This window comes from Canis aureus, chromosome 16 (assembly GCF_053574225.1).
Source record: "Canis aureus isolate CA01 chromosome 16, VMU_Caureus_v.1.0, whole genome shotgun sequence".
Lineage (NCBI taxonomy): Eukaryota > Metazoa > Chordata > Mammalia > Carnivora > Canidae > Canis > Canis aureus.
In genome coordinates, this window is record NC_135626.1 from 21,441,423 (window position 1) to 21,457,429 (window position 16,007).

Below are 16,007 nucleotides of genomic sequence, written 5' to 3' on the forward strand. Positions count from 1 at the left end.
AAACAAAAAAACTAGACTGAAGTGGTGGAGGTACAACTCTATAAATTTACTAAGATTTTTTTCAATTGTACACTTAAAATGAATGAATTTTGTGGCATGTAAATTATACCTCAATAAAGATATTTTTTAAAGTAGAAATAAAGACAAAAACTAGAGTGAGGGCTCAGACACCACATTCAGGGCCAGAGCAGAGGGAAACAACAAATCCTGGGGCTCCAGATTGGTTTGTGTTTAGGCTCTTGATGGCTGTCTACCTCCAGGACCCAGGGGCAACATCTGAAGGAGATGGCTCAATTTCCAATCAATCACACCCCAGACCCTTGTCTCAGAGCTCAGTCTTGACCTGACAGCTCTTCAGCTTCTGTCAAATGCATGTTGAGTTGGGTGACATTTAAGAGGGACAACATATGTACTAGGCTAGCCACACAACCCTCTGGGCTGTGGATGTCTTGTTAGATTCCCAGAAAGCAGGATGCTTGTACCTCAGTAGCCTAGATACCAATGGAAATGCCTTTTCAGTTTTTACAACAGATTCTATTTTATCCAAGTTCAATGAATGAAATGACCACATGAAGACTATATAGGTATTGCTAGCCATTGTAACAATGTTCTTCCCATGAGACCCAATTTAGCAAGTACACCATAGAATTTAGTACCCTGAAAAAAACATGAATAACTTATTTGATAAGCAGTGGGAGCACTGAGCCCATTGTAGTGGCTGCTTCTTCTTCTTCTTCTTCTTCTTCTTCTTCTTCTTCTTCTTTCCCCTCCTCTTCCTCATACTCCCTCTTCCCCCTCTCCTTCTTCTCCTCCTTCTTGTCTACATTGCCAGGACACTCGAGGGTAGTTAGAGCAGAGTGACAGATATAGTGTCATCTCTGACGTAACTCTTTCTCTGTTCTCTGGTCCATTCCAATTCCCTCTCTCACATTCATTCAGTCATCAAGTGTTTCTCAAACACAAAGCATGGATGTGGACCAGGGACCATTCTAGGCACTGGGGTTGGAATGATGGATAAGACATGAGAATACCTGCAAATAGGATTCCATAATAGGGGCCTGCTCCAAATGCTATGGGAGTAGAGAAAGGAGAAAACAGTAGTAATAGAGAAACGGGGGACAATTTTTCAGGATAATATATTAATTATATTTTTTTATTTTCTGTATTCTTGATGCTCTGGTATTTGTGGCCTGAGTGGAGAGTGACTGCCTTTTCAAGGGCTAGCCAATAGTCAATTCTTAGGGATGCACAAAGGCTCCACCTTTTGCTTATTTTATTTTTTTTAAGATTTTATTTATTTATTCATGAGAGACAGAGAGATAGAAAGAGAGGCAGAGACACAGGCAGAGGGAGAAGCAGGCTCCACGCAGGGAGCCCGATGTGGGACTCCATCCCGGGTCTCCCTGGGCTGAAGGTGGCGGTAAACCGCTGAGCCACCCGGGCCGCCCTATTTTATCTTTTTGTATATTTTTTATTGGAGTTTGATTTGCCAACATAGAGAAAGCTCCACCTGTCATATGTAAACTAACCAACACAGAACCCAAACCCTGAACACTCTCCTCTCTCTGGCTCTTATATTCCAGGAGGCAATCAGTATTCCTCTGTCATAAACCATCCTAAAGCCAGGTATAAACAATCAGAGACCACCTCTAGACTCCAGAACCTACCAACACTACTCAAATTAGTCCTCAGCTGCTCCCCCTTCCCTGACTTGCCTTCCCCAAGGAAAGCACAATAAAGGCACTGGACCATGCTTTCTCCTCACCCCCCTTCTGTCTCTGACCAGACCTGGTGCTTTCTCATGGGGCCCTGCGCAACATGACACGCCCCTTTTCTCTCAGGAAATGTAAGTAACGAACAAGAGTCTTTCTGTGGCATTAGCCTTTCCATGTCATCATTCTTTCTCCTCCATGAATTAAAATCTTGGCCACGATAGCCAAACTGTGGAAGGAGCCTCGGTGTCCAACGAAAGATGAGTGGATAAAGAAGATGTGGTTTATGTATACAATGGAATATTACTCAGCTATTAGAAATGACAAATACCCACCATTTGCTTCAACGTGGAAGGAACTGGAGGGTATTATGCTGAGTGAAGTAAGTCAGTCGGAGAAGGACAAACATTATATGTTCTCATTCATTTGGGGAATATAAATAGTAGTGAAAGGGAATATAAGGGAAGGGGGAAGAAATGTGTGGGAAATATCAGAAAGTGAGACAGAACGTAAAGACTGCTAACTCTGGGAAACGAACTAGGGGTGGTAGAAGGGGAGGAGGGCGGGGGGTGGGAGTGAATGGGTGACAGGCACTGGGGGTTATTCTGTATGTTAGTAAATTGAACACCAATAAAAAATAAATTAAAAAAAAATAAAAAATAAAATCTTGTGCGTACAACTGATACAGGTAGGTAAAGCTTGATGGGCGGCTGAGAATTTTCCAGGTGTGGAAAGGTATTCTGGAAGTAAAACTAGCTTGTGCATTGGCTCATGGACTCAGTGAGATAGGACCTTTAGGGTGCTGTGTCTGGCGCATACCTTTAGCTCTTTAAAGGCAGTCTGTCAACATCCTTTTTGCAATGTGGATGAGGCATAAATTATAAATAATAGTGTCTGGGCCAAGTCTTATGTATATAGGATTGAATTTCCCTCAAGGTCTGGTTCTGATTGTTCTTTCTTTTGTTCTATCAAACATGGAACACACCCAGCGCTGTGCTGAATCCCAACTCTCTTATTAGCTGTGTGTCCTTTTTCAAGTTCTTAACCTTTCTGTGCTTTAGTTTCCTCATCCATAAGTGAGATTAATACCAGTAGCCTCCTCAGAGAGTGGCTGTGATGATTACAGGGTTTTTGTAAAGCATGCAGAACACTAGCCAAACAGGGTGTAAAGACTATGCAAACGTTTGCTAAATTATTTTCTGAATCCTGCTATGTGGAAGGTACTGCGCTAAGACTTTGGAATCTGTAAAGATGTGGAAGGCATGTTCCTCCTCCTAAAGAGTTTATAATGGGAGCTTAGAACATTCTGGAAGATCAAAGGGCTGCTCATGAAACTGTATTTGCATGAGATGTTTAAAATGTTGAAGGTGATAACAGACTAATATTTAGGCCCTTCATCACTCTCAAATAGAAAAGGGGAAAGAGGGAAGCCTGGGTGGCTCAGTGGTTAAGCATCTGCCTTAAGCTCAGAGTGTGATCCCGTGGTCCTGGGATCGAATCCTATATCAAGCTCCCTGCATGGAACCTGCTTCTCCCTCTGCCTGTGTCTCTGCTTCTCTCTTTGTGTCTCTCATGAATAAATAAATTAAATATTTAAAAAAAAAGAAAAGGGAAAAGAGAAAGTGAAATGATATAGAAAATAACACTGCATTTTGAGTCTGACTGACCTGGGTTCAAAATCTGGACAAACTGGCCTCCCAGCTCTCCCGTTTCCTAGCCACGTCAACCAGTTAATTTCTCTGAATCTCAGTTTTCTCAAATGATGTGGGCAACAATACCTGCTTTGGCAGATGGGAGAGAGAGAAAGAATTGTAATAATAGCTGATATTTACTAAGCACTTGATATGTGTTGGGCACTGGACTATGAGTCCCATGAGGAAATTAGCTTAGAGAAAGTTCAGTAACTCAGTGCCCAAAGTCACTTAGTAAAAAGTGGCTGAGCTAAGATTTGAACCCAGTGACTGTTCTAATAACTTATTTTATGCCAAATCTCTCAGAGGTGTGCTAGAGCCAATAGGTTCTCAAATGACAAGAATTGTTATTATTAACTGTGTCATAAACTTGCTCTATTGGTATAACAGCCACAGATCATTTAAGACTCCCTCCAAATGTTATATTTTCTTCTCATCCCCAGCCTGGTGATAGTCCCATGATATGTTGCTCTTGGCATGCATATCCCAAATCATCCTAAAATTCTCAACTTTGTATTTCTTTTCAAATGATAAGGAAATAATGAAAAGTCCTATCAGGTCCTAGGCATATTAATCAAAAAATTAATCAAATAAAATTAGTAATGAAAGAGTCCGATTACAGAAACAATTGGAACTGCAGGCCTTGCAGATGGAAAACATTAGAGTGGATAAATGATTCACTCCTAATGGATTTAATGAAAAAACATCAGCAAGCCAAGCAAGCCCAAGGAATTCTGAGATCCAAGTTGGAATTGGCTTGGCCTGATAGCAACCATATAGTCTATAGCCAGGTCAACTTAGGTATTGGATCAAATGCCAGGCCAGGGTAAGGAGGGAGTTGTTTGGCAACTCAGCCTATCAGAAGGTCCCTAATGTCATCTGATGTCAGTATGATGACATCATTCCCAAGTCTCTCTTGACTCCCATCCTTTATAAGAACAGTGAAGCGTGCAATGGTGCCTCAGGGAATGGCTCCCCAGGAGCTTCTTTCCTGTTCAGATTCTGGGCAGTTTGACACTCAGAGGGCACCTGCTGGGCCTATGCACAGATCAATTTGAGTGAATTATGTTAAAAAAAAAAGAGAGAAAACAGGAGCCAATAGGTTCTCAAATGACAAGAATTGTTATTATTAACTGTGTCATAAACTTGCTCTATTGGTATAACAGCCACAGATCATTTAAGACTCCCTCCAAATGTTATATTTTCTTCTCATCCCCAGCCTGGTGATAGTCCCATGATATGTTGCTCTTGGCATGCATATCCCAAATCATCCTAAAATTCTCAACTTTGTATTTCTTTTCAAATGATAAGGAAATAATGAAAAGTCCTATCAGGTCCTAGGCATATTAATCAAAAAATTAATCAAATAAAATTAGTAATGAAAGAGTCCGATTACAGAAACAATTGGAACTGCAGGCCTTGCAGATGGAAAACATTAGAGTGGATAAATGATTCACTCCTAATGGATTTAATGAAAAAACATCAGCAAGCCAAGCAAGCCCAAGGAATTCTGAGATCCAAGTTGGAATTGGCTTGGCCTGATAGCAACCATATAGTCTATAGCCAGGTCAACTTAGGTATTGGATCAAATGCCAGGCCAGGGTAAGGAGGGAGTTGTTTGGCAACTCAGCCTATCAGAAGGTCCCTAATGTCATCTGATGTCAGTATGATGACATCATTCCCAAGTCTCTCTTGACTCCCATCCTTTATAAGAACAGTGAAGCGTGCAATGGTGCCTCAGGGAATGGCTCCCCAGGAGCTTCTTTCCTGTTCAGATTCTGGGCAGTTTGACACTCAGAGGGCACCTGCTGGGCCTATGCACAGATCAATTTGAGTGAATTATGTTAAAAAAAAAAGAGAGAAAACAGTTTAATTCAATAACTAACTTTTGTTTCATTTGTAGCTTTCCTTTTCTGTCTTGATTGATTTTATTTTATTTTTTTAAAAATTTTTAAAATTTATTTATGATAGTCACACAGAGAGAGAGAGAGAGAGGCAGAGACACAGGCAGAGGGAGAAGCAGGCTCCATGCACCGGGAGCCCGATGTGGGATTCGATCCCGGGTCTCCAGGATCGCGCCCTGGGCCAAAGGCAGGCGCCAAAACACTGCGCCACCCAGGGATCCCTGTCTTGACTGATTTTAATTCCCTAGCAAATATCATGGCAACATGATATATTGGAGGTAACACCAGGTAACAGGTAGGTCTGTGCCCATCTCTGGGTTGTGGTTGTAGGTGATGGGTGACAGAAGGGCAGGATACTTTGGTGTAGTGTAAAGAAAAGAAACCAGATCAAGGTTTGAATAAGGCTCTGGTACTTGCTGTATGAATCTCAGTTGGTGCATCTTTAAAATGTGTGCTAGACCCTAACTTACAAGTTCAAGTCATACTTGAGAAAATGGTAGAGTAGAAACTCAACTGAAACAATTGTTTAGTGCGTATTAAATGCCTGACGACACAGACTTACAATAACCATCCCCTTTCCTGTCTTGTCTCCATCAGAGTAACAATGCTTTTATCCTCCACGCCCAGAGTGAAAATTGGCAATAAACAAACAAACGAATGAATGAATGAACAGCAGGAGTTGAGAGAAGTCTAGAAATTACAGAGCACAAACTCAATCTTTGTAGAACAATCAAGAAAGCCTTACTGATGTCCTAGGGGGAAGGCAGCTGAGTGGGAAAGCCATATGAATGGAGATGGAGGGAATAAGCAGAGGGATATGAGAGAGGACAGGGAAAAGGTCCAAGCCCTGCTCAGTGAGCCCAGGGAAGAGACACTGTATGGAATACACTGGTCTTGAATTTCTAGAAGCCATCAACCCCGATATTCAGGGCATGGGGTCCTGAAGCAAGGTTCACTGTGTCTGAAAAGAGGCATCAGCACAGTAACTGGAATGATCCTTAAGAAGCCAGATGCCCTCTATGGACCCCTTCCCTCTTCTGTATTTGGGAGGGACTAGGGACTGAACTTACCACCTTGCTGGAGGAAACACCAAGTCTAACTTAACAATAACCCTAACACTGTTGTCAGGAGTTTAGTCAGAGCTGGGGAGAGTGGTAATCAACATCAGCCTTCTCTCAGCCATGATCATTGCACACCTGTCCTCTTTATTCCCTCTTCCCTCCACCAAGGAATTCATCCAGATAAAGTGGAATCATAACCAGGAGATGAACTTTGCAGTAGAGAGTCATTATTTTCTGAAGCTCCAACGAAAGACAAATCTTGGAGAAGAGGCAGCAGAGGGAACTGGACATTTTGGCTTTTGCATGGAGGTACGGGTTCAGGCCATTGTGCCTCAGCTGGGGAGGCTTTGGGGGCATTTGAGTTGGATTGCATGAATAACTGATCTTCCAGGATTCAAGCCCAGTTTGGGTGACTGTCTGGCTGAGCCTGTTCTGTTCCAGCACTGTTTGGCTCCATTCAGCTCTGCCCAGTTTCCACTTGTCCAGATCTGCCTAGATCCTCCAGTTCACTCCAGCTTGCCCCAGTCTGACTCAGCTCAGGTCAGTTCACTCTAACACCACTTGGCAGGACTCCATGTGTTCAGTGTAGTTACAGTTCACAGTTCTTGGATGGAGAGTTCATCCAGACATTGATGATGGACAGATACTGGCAAGTGGCCAGCCTAGGGGTCAGCTTCAAAGATGATGAGGTGAAAGCCCTCACAAAGCAGACTTCAGGAGCTGTGCCCATCTGGGACAGGCACGAGGGATCTAAACTCTGGAACATCTAAGCCTGGCTTTCCTTTACAGCAACCATGGGCAAGTGTGATGAGAAGCCATAGGATCTAGAAACTACAGTGTTCTGGACCAGGCCACTCAAAATGACAGATACATAATTTTGTGCTTGATTGGATAGCCTCTTCTAGTAGACTCTGATCTAGATGAATAAGGCATAATAAGAGTTTAGAACCACCCGTAAGAGAAGGAAAATATTGAGAGTACACAATCTGATTTTTAGCTGATTTTTCTCTCTAGATTGAGAAAAAATTAACAATCCAGGTTAAAACATTCTTCTGCAGGTCAGGGTTTGAGAGCTATTGGTTTTGAGGGACACATTCACCTGGAACTCAAGACCTCTGAGCAAGGGCAGCCCCGGTGGCGCAGCGGTTTAGGGCCGCCTGCAGCCCAGGGCGTGATCCTGGAGACCGTGGATTGAGTCCCGTGTCAGGCTCTCTGCGTGGAGCCTGCTCCTCCCTTTGCCTGTGTCTCTGCCTCTCTCTGTGTGTGTCTCTATGGATAAATAAATAAAATCTTAAAAAAAAAAAAAGACCTCTGAGCAAGCACCAGCCCCCTCCCTGTGCCTCTGGCTTACCTTCTGCCTTCTAGAAGGTGCCCATCAGATCAGACTGTGTTCATAATGCTTATCCTCATCACAGGGCTTTAGTATCTATTCCCTCCCCCCGCCCCAACCCCATTTGCTCACTCTTTTTGCCAATCTTAGACCCTTATCTTTGTCAAGTATGTTGAGTGGGTTGCTCTCTGGATGTCCCTCCCTCCCTCCACACCTAAATTACTGTATCATCTTCGTGGAACAGATGAATGGTAGTACATTTCCCTTTGCAGCTCCTCTTGGGTTTAGGGTGGTTTACAAAAAACTCTGCAAGGGCAAGAGTTTCCTTTGTAGCCAACCAGTGATATCTAGGATTGAAGTGAATAGCAGCAGATACTTATAGGAACTTGTGCCTGGCACAAAGATGTTCATGAGTGAATAAATGAAAGAAGAGTGAATAAATGAATGGAGGATAAGTCAATGAACGTATGAGAAATGGAAGCATGAATAGCAATTTGCATAGGCAAAAGGTGTGGAGAAATGACTGAAATGATGAATAAATAGTCACAGTCAGTGCTACAATGGACGCAGGCTGCTTCTCTGGCATGGCCAACCTGGCCTGGGCTAGTGTGTGTGTGTGTGTGTGTGTGTGTGTGTGTGTGTGTGTAGTTCTCCCAGCAATTCTCCTTAGAATCTTCATTGAAATAGCAATTTTCCACTCTATTGTTTCAAGTTTGGATTATAAAATTGTTACCATTTGTAACTCTAAGCTGCATTAGGCAGGGGCTCCTCTTGCTTGCTGTTTTTGGTTTGTTCAGCTCAAACCTTGGTGCATCTACTTTTCAGCTCTCCTTGGTCCTACTGCTCTCTATGGGGCTGAAAAGAAAGAGGCAGCAGTGGGGGGAGGGGGGTTTCAGTGTGGGGCTGCCCAGACCACCTATCTGACAGCGTAGGCACGACAGTCTCTGTGCTTCTTGGAATGCTGTTGACAACCAGAATGCCATGGATGATGCTCCGTGCCCGCCTTCCCACGGTTCATAGTACTGCTGAGAGGAAGGAGAGGGGAGTATTCCCTTTAAAGAGCTGCGTGCCTCCTGGGGGCCAGGCACTGTGCTAGGCATTTCCCCATCACAACAGTCATTGATCTTCCTTTGCAGAGACGCAGGCCCAGAGAGGTCAGGCCATTTGCCCAAGGCCAGACAGTGAGGAAGAAGCAGAGTCAGAATTAAAATCCTGGTCTTGGAGGGGCCAGAGCCATGACATATCTTTTAGAGGGGACAACAGTTGTGTTCTTCCTGTGGTCTCTGGGTTGGATATGGGCCATATCTCTGGAGATGGGGTGGGTTAGCACAGGCTTAGGGAAAGGCTGCTTGGATCATCTTTGCTGCTTCTGGGAGTGAGAGGAGAGAGAAGTTAGTGCCCTGTGATAGGTCGATAGAGAGATGAAAGGAATCGTGAAGTTGGATTTGAAGAATGGGCTCTATGTGGCCAGTAGTAGGTCAATGACTCTGAGAGGGCTGGGGTTGGGGTGGCCGGACTGGGAGGCAGCTAAGGGCCATTGGAGGTGAGGGCAGTGTGCTGGTATCAGGCAAGGTGCTACGATCAGGCTGCTCTTTACTCTTTCTTGTTCCCAGGGGAGTGGGCACTTCCCGTGCCTTCTGTCTCTTCAAGGCGCTTGGCTTCTGAGAGACAAGTGTTGATGGGCAGTTTCTCCAGGAAGCAGGTGATTGGGGAGCACTGTGCTGTTCCCTGGGGTACATTTCCAAGGTTCTCAAAGTCAAGTAAAGTGGGACACAACCCAAAGAGCAAGACTCAGGGTTCACATTCTAAATATTCTCCCCCAAGACTGAAATGTCTCAGCAGGAAGAGAAATTAGCAAGTTCATTCATTAAGGGCCCATTGACACTTCTATTATAAAGAGTAATCATTAGTTTTTATTGAGATCTCTTCCCTGGATTAAAACCATTAGCACCAATGAGTAACCACAGATCAATCAACAAGCTTTTGTAAATGTCCCCAATTTGGTTCTGATGGTGGCATGAATACAGTCGATTATATCTCTGAAGTATCCCTCCCAGAGGCCCACTTATCTCCCCCGCTCCATGGCTGCTACTCTGGGGGCAAGCCCCATGCCTTTTCTCACCTATCCCAGTCCTGCCTCTGCTTGGTTCTCCACCCCCCAGCCTGAGACTCGGTGTGTGGAAGGTGGACTCTTGCTTGTGGAGGGAAAATGCATTGGAGGCAGGAAGATGCAGGGCCAGGAACCGGTTGGGAGCTGTGCCCGAGGCAGAGGAGGGAACTGGAGAGGTTTAGCCATCAGTGGCAGCCAGCAGAGTGGAGGCAGCAGCTCTGGGAGGATCTGGTGGGTAGAGAGCAGAGAGGACGTGAGGACAGTTTGGATGGGGAGGATGAGGAAGGGGGTGTTCATAGGCTGGCTGGCTGGCAGTGCCCGTGGGGAGGGGAGGGGCTGTGGAGCCACATGCAAGATATCCACCAGGATCATTCCTTCCTGCTCCCACCTTGGGGGCTGCAGTCCGGGCTTGACCAGGATCTGCCTGGGAAGGAAGAGTCTGCCTGCCATGGGTGGGGGTGCTCTCACCTTCCTCTGTGCCCCCCTGAGGCCATGGTGAATCTGAGGGCAGGGACTTCTCAGGGGGAGCAATCCAGTCCTTGCCAAAGTCCATTTACACTGAGGATGCCAAACACGTTTCTCTTTTACATTTTAATTTGGTTCCATCACTATCACAATAGTCCTCACTCTATCCCTGAAAATGATGTCTTTAATGTCCCAGATATGCCCTAGATCAAACAGACTTCAAAGACTTTCTCTCCCCTGGCCTGTCTCCATTTTGCCCCTTTCTCCCTCAGACCACCCTCCGAGGACTTGGAGTCAACCTTCCCTTTAACTGCATTGATTTTACTCTGTGACTTTGGGCAAGTCACTTACCCTCTCTGGGGCTTAGCAAAAACTGGGATGGGCTTGGCCTAGGAAATCTGACCGCTCTCAGGACTTTGATTTGAGTGCCCTTGGATTCTTCTGAGAGACGGAGACAGAGACAGATGGCAGAGAGTTGCATCAAGGAGTCCCCCCTCACTGCCCGTCAATCTCACGCCCACAGCAGCCAGGGTGGTGGGAGCTGAGGGGGGTTCAGATGTCATCCCAGAGGGACACAGAGAGACTGGGATGGAGAAAAGGAGATACAGAAAGAGGGAGAGGCAGAGAGATACTTAGGTGAGGAATAATAGAGAAAGGGAAGTGGGTGGAAGAGAAAGATTCTGATCACATTCCGTCCCCCAAGATACTGAGGTTGTACCTCATTTTAGGACTTGACTGAAAGCCCAGGATATTTGAGGAGAAGCCTGTGCTCCTTCCTGTTCCAGCTGGAACCCGCGTGGGCCCTGTGGGGTGAGCTGCATTCAATATGGAAAATTATTTCCATAGTGACGTGAGTCCCCCCCTTTCTGGTGTGCACAGCGGGGCGCCGCTGTCCTCGCTCCCTCAAGCAGACCCTCGGGGTGCACTGTTCCTTTGTGAACCCGATACCTTCTGCTTCGCACTTGCTGTTAGCACCCGAGAGTTTGCTGAGCCCAGCTCCCTGCTTGGACTCACCCACGCATTTTGAGATTGTCATTGCTCTGGAGGTAACTCCCATACCCATTGTCAGAGGCCAAAATCAAGGCAGGAATTGGAAGTCTTAACAGAAGCACAATTCATTAATTTTCTCATTGTCCTCCCCTCACTGCACAAATGGACCAAGCTTGGACCGTTTGTCATACCAGTCGACATCCTCACTCACTCTTTTTTCCATTTGCACTCCGGGGTCCTTGCCAGTGAATAACTGGCTCTTGGCATCGCCAATCTCTATCTTCTCCCAGGGGCTTCATCTTTGCTGTTTGATTATTCTGTTTTAATTTTGAGGGTCTGGTGACTCCTGGAGGACAGTCTCCCACAGGGGTGACGGGGGCTGGGAAGCAAGCCAGGCTTCGGCGCCTGGGACGAGCTGCTAATTACTGCAGGTGCCCGTCTGTGTGCCCCGCTGGGTGCCGTGCCCACACAGGCAGCTGAGGATGGCGCGGCTGTGCAGTTGCGGGAAGATGGCAATGGCTTTTTAATAGCTGGGGGCCCCCCTCATTCATCTGCACATGCTGAGTTTATTTTGCCATTTGTCAAATTCTGACTCTAGGGGACCTGGGTTTGGAGTGGTTCGGGCTTCGAGATTGATGACATGAGTGAATGACAGGTCCCCCCTCTCTTCTAAATAGACTGCACTGCCAATAGGAAGCCCCATCGCCCACTCATCTCTGAAAGGTCCATTTCTCCACCTCTGTTGAGGCCAGAGATAAAATATTTATTTGGGTTCTAACCAATATGCCACAGCTGCCTCCCCGCCTGCGCTAGACAGTAAGCAAGCTCTGAAACAAGCAGGCAGCTTAATGGCTCAACCTTGGTTCCGCTTTGCCAAAGGGAGGAAAGAAAGAAAGAAAGAAAAAAAAAAGAAGATTCCAGTCCTCTGTTTGGAGAATGGGTATTCCTTGGATGAAGAACAGTTCTCTACAGGGCTATGCATTTCCTCTGGCTGCCACAGATAGACCTAGAACACACTCAGGCTACAGCAGATGCCAAAGTAACAGGGTGTTTGAGAGCATAAAGCACAATTCTCTTAGGCAGGAAAGGACATTTCATAGAATCTTTAATTCCCAGGGGTTGTGAAATCTAAAGCCTTAAAACTAGTCCAAACCTCTAATCCTAGAGTCCCTGCTACAACATTTCTCCCTATATTTGAAGGCTTCCGGTGATGGGGAAATCACGACTTCTCAAAGCAGATGATCCCCCGTTTGGAATAATCTGTCTCTTGAAAGCATTTTTTTTTTTTTTTAATACTGAATTGACATCTGTCTCTCTGCAACTTCTACCCACTAGATCAAAATTAGGTTTAAAAGCAAACAGAGGGATCCCTGGGTGGCGCAGCGGTTTAGTGCCTGCCTTTGGCCCAGGGCGCGATCCTGGAGACCCGGGATCGAATCCCACGTCGGGCTCCCGGTGCATGGAGCCTGCTTCTCCCTCTGCCTGTGTCTCTGCCTCTCTCTCTCTCTCTCTTTCACTATCATAAATAAATAAAAATTTAAAAAAAAAGCAAACAGAATACATCCATTCCCTCTTCTTAACGGCCTTGGTAAAAAGAAAACCACATGCCCGAGGTGGAGTCACTTGCTCCAGGATAGCAAACCAAGACTTAATTACCAGTTTCAACCACAGGAATGGAGTGTTAAGCCAATCCATCCGATTTTCTGATCAGCACCAATGAGGTATTTGAACTCTGGCTTCACACCGTCTGGAAAGCACCTTCTCCATCTCCTCCCACCCAAAGGAAGATGAGGTAATCGGGATAATAAGACCCCCTGTTCTTTCCCCTAAGAGAACGTGACCTTGCCTGAAACAATCCTTTATTTTCTTTTGCTAATATCTTCTTCCTCCATCTTCCTTCTTACAAAAACCTTCCATTTTGTACAGCTTCTTGGAGCTCCTCTGCTTGCTAGGTGGGATGCTTTCTGATTCATGAATCACTTAACAAAGCCAGTTAGATCTTCAAATTTACTTGAATTTTGCTTTTTCACAGCCTTCAGCAGAAAGAAAGTAACCTCATTCTCTTTGAGACTTCTTTCCTCCAGGCTAAATCTCCTCAGTGGGCTCTTTCGAGCTAAGGCGCTGGGGATACACAAATCAGGGACATGTACCTCATGGGACACCTGTTTAAATCCCTTTACCAAGCAAGTGGTTGAGGAGAGAGCCTGTGCAGGTTCATTCCAACATTTCCACCTCTCTGCTCATTTCCTTCTTAACTCAGACCCAAGAAGGAAGGGTTGACAATTCAGGATCCAGGATGCTCATTGGGCCATGTTTGACAACTGGGTAGGGCCACTGTGGGTGAAGAATTCACACCGTAAGTATAGTGTCATCTCCCCTTTGCAGTCTGGCCCTAGGAGGTAAGGAGGCCAAGTAGAGCTGGACTACTCAGGACAGACTCAACCATGCTTTCTCTGTTCTGCTTCTTTTGTGTCTCTACAATCAGGTCAGGCCTACTTTGTTGACTCTTAGCCATCTTATAGTCAGAAGCTATTGGCATGCTTGTGTGTGTGTGTGTGTGTGTGTGTGTGTGACTGAGGCATGACTAACTAGAGAAATCCTATGCCAGGGGAATTGAAGACTTGCCCAGCTATGAAAAGAATGTTCCTCGCTTATCTTGCTATTCTTTTTTGGGAAAAACTCCCAAAGTTTTTGTTGAGGGGATGTCAGGAGGATGGGATTCAGGAATTCCCAAGCCTCTGGCTTCAAGCCATCTGGATAGCACCAAACTTCATTCTAATCATCAGTTTCTCTATACCTCTTGAAGTGTGCCATCTAGAACTAAAGTGAATACTTACCTTAGTAAATAAAGTTGTAAAAAATACAGGGACATGGGAAACAGAGGGTGCTTATGCCTCACCTGCCAGAGAAAGATGGGGTAGCATTGTTGTACCCATTGGTTTTTCTCCTCCTTGCCCTGGAGGGAATGGCAAAGATGGAAGACAAACTTGTGCTGGGTTTCCTCCATATCTTGGCTACTAATCTATAAGCAATGATGGGAAGCAGCTCAGACAGATTGAACAGGGTGTACTCAAAAGAAATAACATCAAGAAATACACCCACTGAGGCTAGCGGTTTGTTCATCTGAGGGATGAGTGATTTGTCCAACCCTATGCTATGGCAGCACAAAGCTAGTCACCTCTGTCTCTTTCAGGTACTTGGTGGAATGATTGTTAAAATGACAGTGGTTTCTAATGCCAGAAAATGTGGAAGGGAGTAATGGGTAAGAATGAAGGAACAGATAAAGACCACTATAAAAATAATGGCATTCAGGTCTCTGAGTGTTTGGAAGAAAATGCAGCAACATTTATCAAAATTAAAGACATATCTACTCTTTGATCCAGAAATTCTATTTTTAGGTTTTTTTTCCCCCTACAGATATACTTGTACAGGTAGGTGAAGACACATGAACACGGATATTAACTGCAGTATTCTTGGCAATATTCAAGACAAAAAGAAAATTAAATTTCAATTAGCAGGAGACTAGTTATATAACCTATGATCCGTCTGTATGATAGATACCATACATTCTTGAAAAAGAATGAGGCTGACCTCAGTTGAGCTGAGATGAAACTATCTTTGAGACATATGAAGAAGGAAACCCTACAGAACATCATGCTTTCATTTGTGCAAAATACAAGGGTCTACTGACAGACCTATATGCTTGTGTATGTTTAGGCTATTTCTGAAAGGATATACATAAGATTGGTAATACTGCTTTACTTTGGGTTGGGGATAGTGGTGAGGGAATAAGGAGTGGAGAAGGAATGAGGCTTGTTTTTCTCTATATACACTTTTGCATCATTTAAATTCATTATCATAAGCTTGTACTCTATTCCCAACAAAAACAGTGTATAATAAAAAGGAAGCATATGCCTTTTGCACATCTGCCAAGTGCTGAACCTCTCATTGCCCCAGATACTTATTGAACACACATTGTTTGCTGCACACCTTGCTAGCCCAACTCCAGGAGGAAGTAGAAAAGATAGAGCTCATGCTTTCGGGGAATTTACTATCTGGGTGGGAAGCAAAAATGTATTGACATACTTATTCTACAAGTCAGAGGGAAAATTTAATTTTCACTAGGGAGCTGGAGAGGATTTTTATAGAGCTGGTTTGTAATGTATTGGTAGTAGAATTTTGAGACCTGAAGATGAATGAACAAGGTGCAGAATTCCAGGTGGAGAGAGCAACAGGAGCCAAAGATACAAAAGAGGAAACAGACAACCACGTTGTGCCTTCTCATCTGCTTGCTTTCCCATCACAAATCGTTTCTTTTGGGTTATGGTATCATATGCTTTCAGGAGTCTCTGTGAGAATGCAAACACATTTGACTGAGATAAGAGAATAGATTCTGTAGAGGTAATAAACCAGCTCCCCACCCTCCCCATCATGGCTGGATTTGTGACATTGCCAATTTCCATGGTATAAGTATTGCCACCATGGCTGCCTTCAAGCTACCAATACAAAACAGAAGTTAGGAAGAGGCACACGTAATCCACTCTTAATTTTAAGCTCAACAAAACTTGCTCCAATAAGTCACTGGATATATTAGAATCTCAAAGTAGCAGACCTAAAAGGGATCCTGAAGAAATTTTTTTAAAAGATTTTATTTATTATTCATGAGAGATACAAAGAGAGAGGCAGAGACATGGCAGAGGGAGAAACAGGCTCCCCACAGGGAGCCCAATGTAGGGGCCCCCCG

The 16,007-nt window shown here is 44.8% G+C and overlaps 1 protein-coding gene and 1 long non-coding RNA gene across 7 annotated transcripts in view; one reads left to right on the forward strand and one right to left on the reverse strand.

The window, feature by feature from the left end:
* The window catches only part of ASIC2 (acid sensing ion channel subunit 2), a 994,452-nt gene that overhangs the window by 361,604 nt on the left and 616,841 nt on the right, over positions 1–16,007 (reverse strand). The window lies entirely within an intron of this gene.
* LOC144286109 (uncharacterized) overlaps positions 1–16,007 on the forward strand; it is a 101,445-nt gene that overhangs the window by 35,292 nt on the left and 50,146 nt on the right. For all 5 annotated transcript variants that reach the window (XR_013354213.1, XR_013354211.1, XR_013354212.1 and 2 more), the window contains exon 5: positions 6,537–6,677. This is a non-coding gene — a long non-coding RNA (uncharacterized LOC144286109). The remainder of the gene's footprint in view (positions 1–6,536; positions 6,678–16,007) is intronic.